The sequence below is a fragment of the Urocitellus parryii genome, chromosome 14, assembly GCF_045843805.1.
Source record: "Urocitellus parryii isolate mUroPar1 chromosome 14, mUroPar1.hap1, whole genome shotgun sequence".
Taxonomy (NCBI): Eukaryota; Metazoa; Chordata; class Mammalia; order Rodentia; family Sciuridae; genus Urocitellus; species Urocitellus parryii.
In genome coordinates, this window is record NC_135544.1 from 66550560 (window position 1) to 66565107 (window position 14548).

Genomic DNA, 14548 nt, shown 5'->3' on the forward strand with positions numbered 1-14548 from the left:
TCCTTTATGACGAGTTCTGACATATTCTAACATTTCAGTAGGACTTACTGTAAATCTATCAGACTCTTTTTGAAAGAGGTGACATGAAAACTGGAGGAGCTAGGAAGAGGTTCCTCCACCCATGCACCCCACCTTAGGCGGCTCCATAGGCCTGTCTTGATCCCTCACTGTGGATGGCTCCTGCAGGATGTTTCCAACTCCATGACATTCGGGGGAGAGTGCAGGAGGGATCCCCCTGGCTCTGGTCCTGGGCCACTGCAGCCCTCTGCAGGAAGCAGGCATCCAGCCACCCACCCCGGGGGCTGGGGGGTAGACAGACTGACACCGTGGGGGGCCGTGGTGCCCAGCTGCTCCTGCCAAAGCCTGGCTCTTGGCGAGCTGCTCCCCGGCAGGTGCTGCCCCTCTGGAGGTAATTGCCCGTGACAGGGTCGTTAATCGAGTGCCAGGGCTCCTGAGTGTGGGCACCACCTGCCCTCCGCGGGCACTGCAGATCCGGTGCCCCCTCTGGTGGGCTCGGACAACATAGCCACCCCCCTAAAGCCACTTTATAAAATAAACAAAATGCAGACATGTCAGGACCAAGAAGGATAAAAGAAGGAAGAGAAAAATAGTTTAAATTTTTTTCCTGTTTTTACAAAAAGTCTAAAACCACAGTTTTTACATTAGGAACATAATTCCCACCTGGCTTTCAACCTACTCCCTGAGCGTTAGCTTCAAAGGCATCGTCCTGGACAGAGGGCGGTGGCTGCACCCACAGGCCTGGGCCCAGGGTGCCCTGAGTCTTGGGAAGAGCTGGCGCTTCCACTCCTTCTGGGCCTTGGTCCCCCTCCAGCCTAGTCCGCAGGCCCTGCGCCCTCGCTGACTCCTGCGAAGGCTCAAATGACCAGAGAGGGGCTCCACCTGGCCTTGGCCTCCGCCCTCTGCCTGGAGACAGGAGAGCTGCTGACTCTCTGCCTCTGGTGTGGCCTGGCCTTGGTGTCCAGCCCTACAAGTCCCTAGGTTAGTGATGCTCTGCTCACAGGAGAGACTCAGCCCATCATCAGCAAACAGAAAGACTGACAATGTCCACTGAAATCTTTAACTCCTTAAGGATCAGAAGTTCAGTGGCCAGCGCGCAGTGGTTACTGTCAAGCTGTGACTCTGTGTGAGGATCTGTCATAGTTGGTGTTGCTATAACCGATGGGTATGTGTCGATGTGTTGTTATCATTATTATTATTTCAGAAACTAGCAGACACTGAGAAATGCCACAGGTTCAAGCTTAGTTATCTGAATTATTTTAAAAAAATGGAACAAGAAGCTAGTGTAAATTTAATTAGTTTTTGTAATCACCAGAACAGAACCTTAAGTTTCAATAAGGCCAACACAGCACCTGGGCCTGCTATGGGTCCACAGAACTCCACCTGGTACAAGTACAAGCTTTAGTGACCTTTTTTTAAAAATGTATTTTTTAGTTGTAGATGAACACAATGACTTTGATTTTATTTTGTTTTGTTTTTATGTGGTGCCAGGGATGGAACCCAGTGCCTCACATGTGCTAGGCAAACGTTCCACCACTGAGCCACAACCCCAGGCCTATTGATGGCTTCTTATTCTCAAAAATTTTCTACATCCAGGTATTCAGAATTCCAGCAATACATTCTTTCTTTAAAGTAAATGTTTATGAAGCTAGTTTCTAGTACAAAAACATAAACAGGGTGGGTGCAGTGGCACACACCTGTAATGCCCAAGGCTGGAGAGGCTGAGGTGGAAACATTGGAAGTCCAAAGCCAGCCTCAGCAAAAGCAAGGCACTAAGCAACTCAGGGAGACCCTGTCTCTAAATAAAATGCAAAACAGGGCTGGGATGTGGCTCAGTGGTTGAGTGCCCAAGTTAAATCTCCAGTACCACCCCCTCAAAAAGTTTAAAAAAAAATAAAATAAACTGGACAACTTCTCAGAGTGCGCTGAAGGTGGACTGGCCTTGTGCAGTTGGCCAATTGGGGTTTTGAAGGCAACATGGAGATACTTTAGCATCTATGGCGAATGAAAGGAGATAATGGACCCCTTTAGTCCAGATGCCCTGAGCTGAGAGGGCATGCTAGCTAGCAGCCTTGGGTGAGGAGCAGTGATGTGCCCAGCACCAGGACAGATTTCTGTGGGCAAGCCAGGCTCCCGCCTGACCTATGGGCATGAGGCTGGACCACGTGGGCTCTGACGGCAAGCACAAAGTCCCAGAGCTGACGGCAGTCTCCTGAGCACACTGTGGCCACTCCAGAGTGGCCCCAGAGCACTGACAGGCATCTGAAGAGAGGACACCCACAGGAGAAAGGGTGCAGTGTCATTCGGAAAGAGTGAATTCAGTGACCACAAGTTCAGCACCACGTGAAAAACAGAGATAGCAAGGAGCTCTAATAGAAAACTTCACTCCTGCCAACCAGACTCCTGCCCAGCCAAAGAGACCCAGCTGACCTTGCCTAGGCACCTGCTGACCAGTGCACCAGGGGCTATGAATCACGCTCCCACCAGAATGCACACCTAAACCACACTCCCAGCCTAGGTCCCTACAGGGCACTGCACCAGGGGCTCTGAGTCATGCTCCCTCCAGAATGCACACCAAGACCACACTCCCAGCTTAGGTCCCCTACAGGGCACTGCACCAGGGGCTCTAAGTCACACTCCCTCCAGAATGCACACCTAGACCACACTCCCAGCCTAGGTCCCCTACAGGGCACTGCACCAGGGGCTCTGAGTCACGTTCCCTCCAGAATACACACCTAGACCACACTCCCAGCCTAGGGTCCCTACAGGGCACTGCACCAGGGGCTCTGAGTCATGCTCCCTCCAGAATGCACACCTAGACCACACTCCCAGCCTAGGTCCCCTACAAGGCACTGCACCAGGGGCTCTGAGTCATGCTCCCTCCAGAATGCACACCAAGACCACACTCCCAGCTTAGGTCCCCTACAGGGCACTGAACCAGAGGCTCTGAGTCACGCTCCCTCCAGAATGCACACCTAGACCACACTCCCAGCCTAGGTCCTCTACAGGGCACTGCACTAGGGGCTCTAAGTCACGCTGTCCTCAGAATGCACACCTAGACTACACTCCCAGCCTTGGGCCACTACAGGGCACTGCACCAGGGGCTCTGAGTCATGCTCCCTCCAGAATGCACACCTAGACCACACTCCCAGCCTAGGTCCCCTACAGGGCACTGCATCAGGGGCTCTGAGTCACGTTCCCTCCAGAATGCACACCTAGTCCACACTCCGAGCCTAGGTCTTCTACAGGGCACTGCACCAGGGGCTCTGAGTCACGCTCCCTCCAGAATGCACACCTAGACCACACTTCCAGCCTATGGTCCCTACATGGCACTGCACCAGGTGCTCTAAGTCACGCTCCCTCCAGAATGCACACCTAGACCACAATCCCAGCCTATGGTCCCTACATGGCACTCCACCAGGGGCTCTGAGTCACGCTCCCTCCAGAATGCACACCTAGACCACACTCCCAGCCTTGGGTCCATACAGGGCACTGCACCAGGGGCTCTGTTTACCTGTCCCTTCAGATTGCACACCTAGACCACATGCCTAGCCTAGGTCCCCTACAGGGCACTGCACCAGCGGCTCTGAGTCCCGCTGTCCTCAGAATGCACACCTAGACCACACTCGCAGCCTAGGGGCCCTACAGGGCACTGCACCTGTGGCTCTAAGTCACTCTCCTTCGAGAATGCACACCTAGACCACACTCCCAGCCTAGGGTCCCTACAGGGCACTGCACCAGGAGCTCTGAGTCACGCTCCCTCCAGAATGCACACCTAGACCACACTCCCAGCCCAGATACCCCACAGGGCACTGCACCCAGGACTCTGAGTCACACTCACTCCAGAATCCACACCTAGACCACACTCCCAGCCAAAGGTCCCTACAGGGCACTGCACCAGGGGCTCTGAGTCACTGTCCCTCCACAATGCACACCTAGACCACAGTCCCAGCCTAGGGTCCCTACAGGGCACTGCACCTGGGGCTCTGAGTCCTACTCCCTCCAGAATGCACACCTAGAACACATTCCCAGCCTAGATCCCCTACAGGCACTGCTCCAGGGGCTCTGAGTCACGCTCCCTCCAGAATGCACACCTAGACCACACTCCCAGCCTAGGTCATCTACAGGGCACTGTCCCATGGGCTCTGAGTCACTGTCCCTCCAGAATGCACACCTAGACCACACTCTCAGCCTAGGTCCCCTACTGGGCACTGCACCAGGTGCTCTGAGTCAGGCTGTCCTTAGAATGCACACCTAGAACACACTCCAAGCCTAGGTCCCCTACAGGGCACTTTACTAGGGGCTCTGAGTCACGCTCCCTCCAGAATGCAGACCTAGACCACACTCCCAGCCTAGGGTCCCTACAGGGCACTGCACCAGGGGTCTGAGTCACGCTCCCTCCAGAATGCACACCAAGACCACACTCCCAGCCTAGGTCCCCTACAGGGCACTGCACTAGGGGCTCTGAGTCACGCTGTCCTCAGAATGCACACCTAGACTACACTCCCAGCCTTGGGCCACTACAGGGCACTGCACCAGGGGCTCTGAATCACGCTCCCTCCAGAATGCACAACTAGACCACACTCCCAGCCTAGGTCCCCTACAGGGCACTGCATCAGGGGCTCTGAGTCACGTTTCCTCCAGAATGCACACCTAGTCCACACTCCGAGCCTAGGTCTTCTACAGGGAACTGCACCAGGGGCTCTGAGTCACGCTCCCTCCAGAATGCACACCTAGACCACACTCCCAGCCTAGATCCTCTACAGGGCACTGCACCAGGGGCTCTGAGTCACGTTCCCTCCAGAATGCACACCTGGACTTCACTCCCAGCCTAGGGTCCCTACAGGGCACCAGGGGCTCTGAGTCATTCTCCCTCCAGAATGCACACCTAGACCACACTCTCAGCCTAGGTCCCCTACAGGGCACTGCACCAGGGGCTCTGAGTCACGCTCCCTCTAGAATGCACACCTAGACCACACTCCTAGCCTAGGTCCCCTACAGGGCACTGCACCAGGGGCTCTGAGTCACGCTCCCTCCAGAATGCACACCTAGACCACACTCCCAGCCTAGATCCTCTACAGGGCACTGCACCAGGGGCTCTGAGTCACTGTCCCTCCAGAATGCACACCTAGTCCACACTCCCAGCCTAGGGTCCCTACAGGGCACTGCACCAGGGGCTCTGAGTCACTCTCCCTCCAGAATGCACACCTAGACCACACTCCCAGCCTATGGTCCCTATAGGGCACTGCACCAGGGGCTCTGAGTCACCCTCCCTCCAGAATGCACACCTTGAGCACACTCCCAGCCTAGGGTCCCTACTGGGCACTGCACTAGGGTTCTGAGTTACTGTCCCTCCAGAATGCACACCGAGACCACACTCCCAGCCTAGGTCCCCTACAGGGCACTGAACCAGGGGCTCTGAATCACGCTCCCTCCAGAATGCACACCTTGAGCACACTCCCAGCCAAGGGTCCCCCAGGGGCTCCCTCCATAATGCACACCTAGACCACACTCCTAGCTGAGGTTTCACTATTCATTGTGAAAACACAGAAGTGCCCCCCACTTATAGCCCTGTGAGAGACAAATACTATGGATTTCTTGTACTGTTGGAATGCTGCCTATTCTCCTATGCCATATGCTCTATTGCCCTTTATCTCTAAACACCTTTGGTCTTTGGAGTAAAGATCCCAAACATACTTCAAAACCTCCCTGGTCATTCACATGTGAACTCAGCCAACCCCAGACTCTGGGCCCATGTTGTCCTGTCTTCACAGCTCTGCCCATTGGCCTTGCACTTCTGCTCCCAGTGTCTGAGGCTAGATGCCAAGTGGATGAGAACCTTGCTCCTTGCATGAATCCTGTGTTAATCATCTGCACCTCCAGCGCCGGGCAGCTCCTGTGCACGGCTCACTGCCAAGGACATTCTGAGCACTGGTGCTCTGTGTCATCGGGGAGCCAGCTACATGAGGGACACTGCGAATCACAGAATGAGGCAGCTCACAAGACCACACGATAGCTTGCCTACCATCTGTCTCCCAGTAGGTGGTCATTAAGTGCTGCTCACCTAATTTTAAACTGTTTTGGAAAATAGTTTTGGCAGAATGATCCAGAAGTAATTAAAGCATCTCTACTTCAAAAAATAAAATAAAAAGCTACATATACACATAGTCAAATAGTACTTAAAAGAATGAAAAATCATTGATAAAAATATTTGCAAAACACACATATGATAAAGAACTGGTATCCAGAATATACAAAGAGCTTATAAAACTCAACAACACAATCAATCAATCAACCAACTTAAAAATGGGCAACAGATTGAAGCAGACCTCTCACAAGAGAAGACATGCAGATAACAAGAGCATGTGAAACCTGCTGCACACCCTGTGCCATCGGGAAATGCAGGTAAAATGCAGAATACCACGGCACACTCATCAGGAGTGCAGAATACAGACACCGACAGCCCCAGCTGCTAGTGAGGATGTGTGGCAGCAGGCGGTCTTGCTCACTGCAGTGGGACGCCCTCTGGCACAGCCTCTTCAGGGGTAGCAGAGTGAGTGGAAAGCCTTTCACCCAAGTGAGATGTAAACTCCTGTCCACGCAAAAACCTGTGTGCAGATGTTTACGGAGCTGTGCTCACAACTGCCAAGCTCGGAAGCCACAGGATGCCCTCAGCAGGTACGTGGACAAAGACCCCGCAGCACCACCCGACACTGGGGCAGGTTCAGCATTAAGAAAATGAGCCACCAGCCATGGAAATGCATGAAAGAACTTCAACGCCACTGCCTAGTGAAAGCCCACCTGGAAAGGCACTGCCCTGTGACTGCACCCACATGACATTCTGGAGGGTTTGGGGGCAGGGAAGTTACTCCGGGAGGCACTGAAATGTGGGTACAAGTCAGCAGACATGCTCTAGGTGTAAGCACGTCCGATGCTTGGGTTAATAACAGTGTGGTTGTTATTGTGATAATAACGGCTCAGCCATGGTAACAAGTGTGTCCATGTTGGTTCTCACACTGAAGCCAGAGGCTCATGACCCAGAAAGCTGGGAGTGAGGAGAATGGCCACGTGGGAACTCTACTTCCTGCTCACTCTGTAGAACTCAAGGGATCTGAAGTCTGTTGGTTTAAAAATAGTGATGGCTCCTGTTCTTTTTAACAATAATATTCAGGATGATTAAGTATTCTGAAATGTGGCAAATTCCTCTGGTGGGCCAGCACGTGGAGGGACTTGGGAAGGTGGGAACTGATCATTCCCTTAGAGAGAAGTCACCCACAAAGGTCCCTGGGCACCTGGGCACATGGATCTGAGAACTGAGTCTGGCCTAGCAGCTTTCAGCTAAAAGGCTGTTAGTGTCTCTGTGGCAACGGGAATCGAGAAGCTCCTGGGCTGGGCTGGGGCTCAGCAGAAGAGCGCTAGCCTCGCACATGTAGTGCACTGGGTCGATCCTCAGCACTACACAAAGGTGAAATAAAGGCATTGTGTCCACTTATAACTGTATACATCATGTATATTATAGAAAGAGAATGAAAGCTCCTTTTTATCAAGGCCAGGGCTGCACCCCACCATTCTGTCTCTGCTCCTGAAAATCATGGTAGAGCAGAACACCAGCATCCCAGTATTAGGGGACAGGCAGATGATGTTGAAGGACACATGAGAATAATTCTATAAAATGGGCCCACTGGGCTTTCTTTGCCCAAAATCTATTGGCCTGTAGCCCTGCCTGGTCTAAGTGGACAGGATCAGTCACATTCCTCAGCAAACTACCTGTTATGTGCAAGAACATGCAGACAGGAAATGATGCAGCAAGAGGAACTCAAGTTCTCTGAAGGGAGAGACTGCAGTGACCCTTTTCACAGACAAGATTCTGGAAGATAACCATTAAACCTGCGAAAATGTCTAAGAGTCCAATGAGAACCAGTCAGTGTGGGCCAAGGTGACCTAGAGTTGCCATGGCAATGGGGACTTCAAAGTGTGCTGTCACCCTGCTATCAGTCAAAAGTCAAGAGATGGGCCTGGGTGGGACCCTCTGGAAATTTCTCAGGGATCAACAAGAAAACTGGAGGCAGAGAGGCACACGTCCCCCTCCTCTGGAAGGACCACTCTCTCTTCAGTCCACTCATTCCTGTCACTCTGAGTGACAGGTCTGAAGTCCTTCTGACCTGATCTTAAGAATGGGGGTCTGAAGAGGGAATCTTCATGCTGCCTCGGTTCCTCGGAAGGCCCAGCACTGCAAGACCAAGACGAGATGTCACTTACTGCCGTGGGCAGAGCAGTGTCCCTCGGGGGTGATGTCTCAAAGCCTAACCTGGGTCTAAGGCTAAGGCACTGGCGTCTGGAATCAGGGTCCCCGTGATGTGGCTGTGCTGTCCAGCACCTGCCCTGCCCCAGCAGGCCCGTGTCCAGAGAGCCCAGTGTGATGAGAGCTGAGCTCGGGCCATGTCTCCACACCCCAGGAGCCCAGGGGCTGCCGCAGACCGTCCCTTGGCCCTCAGAGGGAGCAGTGCCTGGTCTCGGCTGTCCCGCTCCAGAACCGTGAGGACACACTTCCCCTGTGGAAAGCCTCAGGGCGGTGCTGTGTGTCACAGCCCCAGGGCAGGGGACAGAGAGGCCAAGGCGCCCGACGGGAGGAAGGACGGCTTTTCATTCCCAAGTCCGACAGACAGCGCGTCACACGAGAAGGTTGCGGGTGGGTGGGCCTGTGCTCCACAACCCGCCCGCGGTTCCCAGGAGAGCCTCTCTGGTAAAAGTCCTTTCTCTTTCTGGCTCTTGGTATTAATCCCTCTTCCCTTTGAAAGAACCCTCCAGATTCGTCCTCAGCTGCTGGCCCTGGTCACGGTGGAGAACGGAGGCAGACCTGCCCGCGCCACTCTCCACGTGGCCGTCTGCTGGTGACTCGGCCGCCCACTCTGGGCCCAGGCTCAGCTCCCTTCCCTAACTGCTGGGCACCTCTGCTGCCTGAAGGCGCTTGAAGAAGGACCCGCACGTAACAGACCTCACGTGGCAGGGTCACTCCGCTCGCCTTGGCCTGCCTCTGTGCAGAGCCTGTCCCACGCCACTGCGGGGTCACGATGAGAAGGGGGCAGGAGGAAGAGCCAAGGGAAGAGCTACCCAACCCACAGGGACACGTGTGTGGCTGGGGAAATGGCCTTCGGGGTGGCTCTGGCTCCCGAAGGCGTGTGGGCAGTGCTCCCTGTCGGCACCCGGCGGCCCGGGGCCTCAGGCAGATCCTGGCCCTCCTGCTGACCACTGGCTGGATTCTTCCTCTTGCTGCACCTCCCAGGTGCTGCTCGGGAGCCTGTGTGGGGGCCGGCAGAGAAGGCCCCGGGTTTGTCAGGCTCCTGCTCCTCTGAAAAGGGGGACCCTCCCCTTGGCTGGCATTTGGTGGCTACAGGAACACATTCCCGAGGGGGGTGGGCCATCACATGGGTTCCTAGAGCGTTTCAAGATTCTGCAAGGACACGGCCTTGCGGTGTCTCATCCCACAGGACAAGCTCTGTGGAGCCCAAGGCCACAGCCAACAGCACAGTGGCCTCTGGAGCTGAGCAGGCTGCTGTGCTGGTGGCAGGAAGGACAGAGGCCGTGCACCCCCGCACCAGGGAGAAGGCCAGCCCTGGCGAGGCGCAGGAGCTGGCTTCCCCTTTACTCAGCTGTGGGCTTTTCTTGGGCAGAACCACACCAAACTCACAAGATCCTGAACAGCCCACAGAGGATGTCCCCCACCAACCTGTGCCCTCACCATCTAATCATGGCAGGGACAGAGTGGCCTTCCCTGCCCCCAAGGTTCAACCCCTGCAGTCCACTTGCCACAGCACCAGGGGGACGCACCCTGCGAGGAGCCCGCAGGCCATCCCCACCACGTGGCACCTCACACACAGCGTGGCAGGCTCTTACAGCCCATGAGCCGAACGAAGCAGAGCAGAGCCCCACCGTGGCAAGGCCAGTGGCCACGTGCTGAACATGACCCTATATGGGGCACTGAGACGTGACCAGCGGCAGCATGGCTCCCAACAGGCTGCCACTAGCAGGTGAGAAGCACACTGCACTGTGACACCCTGGCAGGTGACAGGGACCTCTGGCTCCATCATATCCCAGGGGCCACCACTGCCATGTGGTCCCAGCCAACAGAAACCTGCAGATGTGTGACTGCTCCAGGGCTCTGTGCAGCAGGTCTTCAGCACATGGCAGCGGGAGGTGGAGAGGGAGGGGCTGGTGTGCTCTGGACCAGGCGTGTCCCCAAGGTGCACGTGTGGAAGGCCTGGTCCCCGTGCAGCTGTGCTCAAGGTGGGCCCTTGGGAGTGACGGGTCACGAGGGCGCTGGCCTCATCAGTGACTGATCCTTGAGGGGTTCCTAGGAGGTGGACTTGGGAAGAGGTGGAAGTCATCAGAGGTGGAGCCCAGCTGAAGCCAGGGGTCCTGGGGTGTGCCCTGGGGACTCTGTCCTCCCTGGCCCTTTCACTCTCTGCCATGAGCTGAGCAGCCTTCCTCCTCCACACCCTTCCACCGTGAAGTCCATCAACCAGGGACTGAAGCCTCTGCACGCAGGATTCCTCCTCAGGTGGTCTTCTTAGGTATTTGGGGCACAACAGCAAGCTGACTGACACAGAGGCCATGAGCCGGGCGGCTCCACTGGGGTGTCCTCTCTGCCCCAGTACTGGCCCCTTTCCCATCCCCCAGAAAGGGGCTCCTTTCCCCCTAAGACTCAGCTGACATGTGGGCAAGGAGCAAAGGGAGCCAGATGGTGGAGGAGGAAGGCTGAGCCCTGCACTCACTGGACAGGGAACCCTCAAGCATGCAGCCAGAGGCCCAGCCTGGGGCGCAGGCAAATGTGTGCAGAAATCAGAACTCATCTCCCGAACTCAGCCACAGAATGGCTGGGACAGCAACACCACAGGCAGCAAGGACAAGGAAAAGAGCATTGGACTTGGGGTCACTAACTCCAAGCCAGAGCCCATCTGAACGTCCCAGAGCCCCTCAGTGGCATCTCCACGTGGCTGGCCCCCACACTGGCATTCGGCCTCATGAAGAGGACACAAGGCAGTGCATCTGGGGGCACAGGCATCTTGGGGGGCGGGGACACCTCTGTGCACTTTGGGTGGGCCCTGCCACCTCCGGATCTCACTGGCGGTGCATTTCCAAGAACTTGGTCGCTGGGCTACATTGTAACATGGCTACATTGTAACACTGATGAAAAGTGCTATTGTAACAATTTCTGCAAAGGTCTCAGAGCCTGTGATTTTTACAGAAAAACACTCTTGACCGCTTCTTAATCAGGTCACTCACAGAACTTCAGAGCTCACTGTAATTAAATTAAGCAAGTAACTTGGCTGCTTGCATTATATCCATTTAAAAATGAAGTCTTTAGGGTATATTTAAAAGGGGAAATATAAGTTGATGCATTCTGTAGGCACAAGAGAAAAATGACCTCAAACACTTCCTAGGACTGCTCCTGTAGAAGAGTTGTTCTGGAAGGCTGAAACAGGCCCTGGGCTGGAGGTCACCTCCATCAGGTACAGCACGTGCCTGACTTCCACTGAGGGTTTTCCTCTGTAGATAAGGACTTCCTAAAGGGGTGGTGATCAGGGATAGAGACCCCTGTGCCCCACAGAAACTCCCTAATTAACTAATTCTCAAGACGACATGTTCCTTGGAAATCACCTCAGTTGGGTCTGCAGGGAAACCTGCGGGGACTCCGTTTGCAGGCTTGCTCGCTGCATGGCTGGACTTTCTCAGCCAGCACCCTCCCCTGACCAGCCTGATGCTCCCTCTCAGGCACCTGCCTGACCAGGACCACTGTCTTAACTGTGCAAGCAGCAGAAACTGTGGCCCTCTGTTCTAAGTAGAACCTGCCAGGGCTCCTGGAGTGGGCACCAGGAGCCCTCATAATAAGAAATCCACCTTCTCAAGAGAGTAGGATGGTGAGCGGAGCCCCCTGGACTGGCAAAAGCAGGGGTGCTAAGCCAGACCATGCTGCACGTTATCCAACAGCACAGGGCTCCAGGGGCAAAGGCTCACTCCTCCCAGGACCACCCTGGACTAAGGAGACACTCAGAGAGATGGACAAGTGTTGGGTACCCAAGACCATTCTGACCCTGGAGGACATCACAAAGGCAGCAGGAAATTCAGCCTGTTGAATTCTCATGGGATAATCACACAGGGACAGATGGAAGTTGGTGAACTATATGGAGTGGGAGGAACAGAAGGCCTTCTTCCCCCAGCAGTCCTGTGGAGACGGACAGAGCGGGAGGAAGAAGAGGTCTCAGCGGCACTCCACTGGAGACAGGGTAAGTGCTGGCACGCCCCGGAAGGACCCCTCTGTGTGCTGGGATGGGATTCACGCACACTGCCTTCCTGTGAGCAGTGGTGGTGCGGCCACAGAGGAACTCCAAGTCTGGCTTAAATGCTCTGGACAGTCTCAAGGAAGAGTCCCCGCCAGGTCTGTGCCACTCCCAGCAGCCAGCCTGCCTCTGAGGCCCAGCTGCACCACCAGACCTGGTGTCGGCACAGCGGCGAGAATCATATGCAGCAAGGACACACACAACTGTCCAACGGCAACCAGGTCCCTGCCGAGTCCAGTAAACTTACATGTCACACAGCCCTGCCTACTCCCGGGGTGTGTTGGAATAGCACCTCACTTAAGTAAAAAGTTCCTTCTTTGACAAAGTTACTGGGTGATTAAGGATTTGCATTTCACTGAGATACACACTCATGGATACTCAATCACACACAAATATCCATTTCATCCATACACACATGTACACACACATACACATTTGGATTCACACATGAGGAAGACACATCTGAACTGCACACATCCCTAAAGCCACATGGCACAGGCTGCCAAAGTGAGTTGGACATGATTCACAAATTCTCGAAGAATGTTGAATCTGAAATATTGGGATCTCTGGACAAGGAGGCGGTGAGATGACAGAGGGAGTCAGAGACAGAGACAGGCAGCACCAGGGAGCTGCTTTGTGAAAGGCAAGCCATGTCGAGGACACTGCCCACCCTGGACCCTGGAGTGCCAGCACCCCGGGCAGAGTCCTGAAGGGCCCTCAGCACAGCACCCTCCCCAGGGCTGTGCCTCAGCTGGGTGGCAGTGAAGTCGTGTCACCACAGAGGCCACCTATGAGAGGGTGGCATTCAAATCAGGGGTGTGTGAGCTGGGGCTGCCCCTGTCCAGGGAGAGGCCACAGGAGGGTCAGCCCGGGTCTCCCACGCAGCTGGAGATGGACCTGTGATCATCTCCCCTGCCTCCCGCTCTGCACAGGGCCAGCAGCTGCTGGGGACCACACAGCACGGGACCCACGAGCACCTTGAGAAACAGGGCCCTCGCCCAGTAGCAGCACTGGGGCTGACGTCCCCCTGCCCTTGGTCAGGCTGGGATGGCCACCCGGTCTTGACCAGCATCCACCTGAACAGGAGCTGGGTCTCCAGAAGGCCCCTTCCTGCTCCTGGCTCCAGGGCAGCACGGTGGCATGTCTGCCGGCCAGTTTAGGTCACGGAAAGGTGGAGCATGGGCACATTCGGCCAGCCATGGCCCAGCGCAGAACCTGCCTGAGGTCCCACAGAGTGAACGTGGACCCTCACCACACACGTGCTGGTCCCAACGCAGCACAGGATCCATGACTGTGGCACTGGTGTTTGTCCAAGGAGCTGAGTGTCTGTCCACACAGAACCCTGCACAGAGACCACCACAGCAGCTTCACTCACAACTGCTGGGCTGGGAGCGAGCGAGATGCCCTAAATAGGAACGTGGACGGAAAGACTGTCGATGATGACATCCAGGCAAGAGGACGTTTGTGGCATTCAAGGGAAGGCGCCAGCCAGCCAGGAGGTGACATGGGGGAAGTGAGAGGCACAGAGCTAAGTGAGAGAAGCCACTCTCAAGGGGCAGGTGCCCTGTGATTCTGACCACAGGACATTCTGGAAAAGGTGAAGCTCTGGGCTCAGTGAGCCCCCAGTGGTCAGCAGGGTCAGGAAGGAGAAGTGGGCGGGGCCAGAGGCCATTAGGGCAGAGAGGCGCTCTTGGTGCCGCAGGGGAGACGAGTCAGCAAACACGTGCCCACACCCAGGGTGTCTCCAGCACCACGTGGCCCCACGTCGGCTGTGGGCTCTCCCACCTTCGTCACAGGTGTCAGTGCACTGCTCTGAGGGGACACTGAGGGACAGGAGAAGGTGGGAATTCTCTGCACACTTTTTGCTGAGATTTTCTGGTTAAAAACTCTCAAAAATATTAAGTCTTAAAAAGAGAGAGACCATTAGGTCCGTCCCACAGATCTTGGGCCCCGGGGCTGTGAGCAGCCTGGGCAGGCACCTGTGCACTCCTGTGGCGGTGTCCTCCCAGCGCCACCAGCATCACCCATCTCCACGGCTCGCCTGGCCTCAAGGACCGGCACCCTGGCTCTGCTGCCACTCATCAGCCTCTGCTGGCAGCACCTCAGGGTCATTGACAGACCAGAAAACAAACAGATGGGACCAGAGGGGTCCTGCCAGCACAGCTCGATGGCCCCTGGCTTGCTAGTCCGCT